The 4,614-nt window shown below is 42.7% G+C and overlaps 1 pseudogene; it reads left to right on the top strand.

Annotated features, from left to right (window-relative positions):
• The first annotated feature begins 544 nt into the window (after positions 1–544).
• LOC141445223 (uncharacterized) lies at positions 545–4,213 on the top strand (annotated as a pseudogene).
• The last annotated feature ends 401 nt before the right edge of the window (positions 4,214–4,614 follow it).

The following is a 4,614-nucleotide window of genomic DNA, read 5'->3' on the forward strand; positions in this document are numbered from 1 at the left end:
GATAGCATATTTTATATATAGCTATATTAAACATCTCCGCGTAAATCGCGTTGAGTTGAGCGCCGCGCCGCCGCGCTTACTACCTCCGCGTATACCGTGTTGAGCGTGCGCGTCTACCCTCGAATACTTATACTTTTTCTTTGTCCACTCAACGTAAATCGTACTTGAGTATAAAATAACGTATGTTTCAATACTCTCACGTAAATCGTAGACGAGTAATTATCCATAATGATACTTGGTATGTTTCAGTAGTCTCACGTAAATCGTAGACGAGTAATTACACATAATGATACTTGCTGTACTGACTAGTTACGGTACATAATAATAAAAAAAAAAAAAAAAAAAAGGTACTACAATGAGTTCTGGATTTGTAACTCATACTTCATTTCAGACGATATTTCGATGGACGAATTCGATAACGAGATTGGCACCCAAGATGGTCCATCACCAGCAGCGTCGAGCGCCCCGGGCCAGCCGCGCCGCTCGCGCCGGCCTCGCCTCCGCGCCGCCCGCGCCCGCCGCGCCGCCCGCGCACGCCGATGTGCTGATCAACGACGAGCCGTTGATCGACGATGCACAAAAAACAGAGCAAGACGGTTTAGAACAAGACATTCTAGACATTTTAGGTGACGACCCCAGTACAGGAAACCCTATGGCGAAAATTTGCACAAAGATATCGCTTCCAGATGGCAAAAATCTTGGTTAACGGCCTCAATAAAGATAATAGAATCACATTGCAAAAGCTTTACCTACCGGCAGAAAACTGTCCTTACATGACAGCGCCCAAATTAAACGCAGAAATCAAAGCTGCGCTCACAGAAGTAAATAACAAAAAAGACATTTACAGCCAGTCAAGGCAAAACCAGCTTACAAGCTGTTTAGCGGCTATTGGGAAAGTTTTGAATATTGCTTTGGCGAAAAATCAAAATATACCCCAAGACATCATAAAACCCCTAAGCGACGCCGGTCGCCTCTTATGTGATTACCATCACAAAGAATCATTGTCACGCCGATACGCCACTATGAACTCTCTCAGTAAGGAAACGAAAGACGTCCTCAAGAACACAAAAAAGAGACGAATTCCTCTTTGGTTCCGATCTGGCCGAAAAGTTAAAAACATCCAAGGCAATTTCGAAGTCTGGGTTGGAGATGAGGACACCCGTCGCTGGGCCATCGGGCGTACGGAGGATCGCCAGCACAGTATCACAAGTCCCTGCTGCTCACCGTAACCCGACTTTAAACGCGAGGGGGGCTCCGCGTGCGCCGGCCGCCGAGCCACGAGCGAACCCCGCCTCACGACGGCCGCCCGCGCCGCGCCCGCCGGCCTCCCGCGCCCGGCACGCGCCGCCGCGCCAGCACCAGCGCTCCCGGAGACAGTGACTTCAGACCCGCAGGTACATGTGCCTGTCGCTGGCCGACTACAATACTTTTACGATCAGTGGCAGAGCGTCACTGACGATAATACGATCCTCTCGTGGGTCGCGGGATACAAAATTCCTTTAAAATGGAACCCATTCAATCGTCAGTCCCCAAGGAATTATGTCGCTCTGAAACTGACAGTAATATTATAGATACATGTATAGCAGATATGCTAGATTCTGAATTTATTTCACATTGTGATCCTTGTGAAGGTCAATATTTATCGCCCATATTTACAGTTCCAAAGCCGAACGGGAAACATAGATTTATTTTAAATCTTAAAAGTTTAAATAAGTATGTTCAAGTAGACCATTTTAAAATGGAGGATTACCGCACGGCTTTGAAACTGCTGAATCACAATGATTTTATGGCCACGCTCGACTTAAAGGACGCCTATTTCTTAATATCAATTGATATACATGACCGAAAGAAATTGCGTTTCCAATGGAAATCACAACTCTACGAGTTCAATGTACTTCCATTTGGCCTATGTACGGCGCCATATGTATTCACGAAATTGTTAAAACCTATTCTACTTCACCTACGAATAACTGGCCACGTCTTAGTAAATTACCTAGATGATTTTTTTTGTGTCGGATCTAATTATGAAGAATGCTTTAATAATGTCTCAATAACCCGGAAAACACTAGAATATCTTGGATTTTTAATTAACTATGAAAAAAGTCAATTGGCCCCCAATACTTGTTGCAAATTTTTAGGATTTGTGTTTAATACCACTAATATGACTATTTCATTACCACAAGAAAAGAAAAGCCGTATTAAAGAATCAGCCAAATTATTTGTGCATATAAAAAAATGCACTATTAGGAAACTTGCCGAGTTCATTGGTCTTCTAACGTCGGCCTGCCCCGCTGTGCGATACGGCTGGGTGTATACCAAGTTATTCGAGAGAGAAAAGTTTTTGGCGTTAAATTACTCTGAAAATTACAACAAAGTAATGCGCATAAGCTCAAATTTGAGATATGACTTTACGTGGTGGGTTGATAATATCGATAATAGTTTTTCCCCTATTAAAAATGATAGTTACGAGTTAGAGATCTACAGTGATAGTTCTAGTTTCGGCTGGGGAGCGGCCTGCAACACTGACACGGCTAGTGGCAATTGGAATGCATCAGAGCTGTCCAGACACATTAACTACCTCGAGCTTAAAGCTGCTTTTTATGGACTAAAAATTTTCGCCGCTCACCTGATGAACTGTAGTATATTATTGCGAATAGACAACACCACTGCCATAGCTTACATTAATAAAATGGGCGGTGTGCAATTTACGCATCTAAATGAATTGGCACGTGACATATGGCAGTGGTGCGAAGCCAGAAATTTATATATATTTGCGTCATATATTCGATCAGCGGATAACATCGTCGCCGACCGCGCTTCACGTCAACTGTCAATAGACACGGAGTGGGCTCTAGCGGACTATGCTTATAAAAGTATTATACATACCTTTGGGGTGCCAAATTTTGATCTCTTCGCGAGTATACAGAATCACAAATGTGAGAGGTATGCGTCGTGGAAGCTCGATCCCCAGGCTGAAGTCATAGATGCTTTCACTTTTAAATGGAATAAAATTAAATTTTATGCTTTTCCTCCATTCTGCCTTATTACAAAAGTAATCCATAAAATAGTAACAGACAAAGCAGATGGCATTATAATTGTTCCATACTGGCCCTCTCAGCCTTGGTACCCCATATACAGCAAACTTGTAGTGTCACAAGAGCTATACTTCAACCCTGACCCGAGTCTATTGCATTCACCTTTCAGAGAAGCTCACCCACTCCATGCGGAGCTTACCCTGGTGGCGGCGAGATTATCCGGCGGTCGCTGAGCCGGCGCGGTGCACCCGCCGCCTCGCTCCAGCTGATGATGGCCTCATTCTCGGAAAAGACTGTTAGTCAATACAATTCATCTTTTAAGTCATGGTGGACATTTTGTGTTAATAATAACGTTGATTATTGTAACGCTGAAGTTCCTGAGGTTATATCATACTTGACTGAACGTTTTCAGTCTGGAGCTAGCTACGCGACTCTGAATACTTCCAGATCTGCACTAGCCCTTGTCCTCGGCTCTGCTGTAACGTCACATGAATGCATTAATCGATTACTTAAAGGTATATTTCGTCTCAGACCACCTACACCTAAGTATGATATGACCTGGGACCCCAAGCAAGTACTTGACTACTTATCTAATTGTTTTCCTCATGAACGAATCTCCTTGCAGGAGTTATCGTTCAAAACGATAACTCTCCTTGCTATCGCAACCGCACAAAGGATGCAAACTTTAAGTCTGATTAAGTGTAATAATATAATTAGTAATGATGATGGATTATTAGTTAAAATTGATGATTTGATAAAAACCTCCAGACCAGGAGTCTATCAACCACTTCTACGGCTACCATATATAATTGAAAATGAAAAAATATGCCCGGCAGCCGCTTTAAATTCATATTTAGATAAAACTAGAACCCTTCGTAGTGATCAATCGGATTACCTGTTTATTAGTTTTAAAAAACCCCATAAAAAGGTGGGCTCCCAAACGTTAGCTCATTGGGTTAAATCAACATTACAAAAAAGCGGTGTTGATATCAGTGTATTCGGGGCGCACAGCACGCGCCACGCGTCCACGTCGGCAGCGCACCGCGCGGGCGCTAGCCTGCAGGTGGTTCGTAGGGCCGCTGGCTGGAGCGAATCTTCTAATGTTTTCCTGAAATACTACAAAAGAGAACTAGCCCCGCATAATGCTGGCAACGATTATGTAAATTCATTGTTTAATTCCCAAATTGATTGAAATCACTTTGAAGTAAAACGAATCTCAAATATAAACATCTTTTATTTTATTTTTTTGTATCTACTCTAAACATCTGCTTGTAAATAGTGTAATCGTCTTCTAAGGGATACGAAGTATAATTTAGAATTAAACGAACTTACCATGTGAAGTTCGACTTCTAATTATACGAGTATCACGAAGAAGACGATTACTAAACTCCCGCCCATCCCGTTAACACTATCCCCATTACAAAAAAAAAAAAAAAAAAAAAACTTTTGGACCATAGGACTTACAGATTTTTGTAAATCCCATGGTCCCAAATAGTACATAACTTTAAACGTAATGATGGCCGAGCACTAGCGCGGGCACGACAGTGGGGTGACAATGAGCGAGTGAGACAGAATGTTT

This window comes from Choristoneura fumiferana, unplaced genomic scaffold, assembly GCF_025370935.1.
Source record: "Choristoneura fumiferana unplaced genomic scaffold, NRCan_CFum_1 Sck3bRy_63;HRSCAF=237_pilon, whole genome shotgun sequence".
Taxonomy (NCBI): domain Eukaryota; kingdom Metazoa; phylum Arthropoda; class Insecta; order Lepidoptera; family Tortricidae; genus Choristoneura; species Choristoneura fumiferana.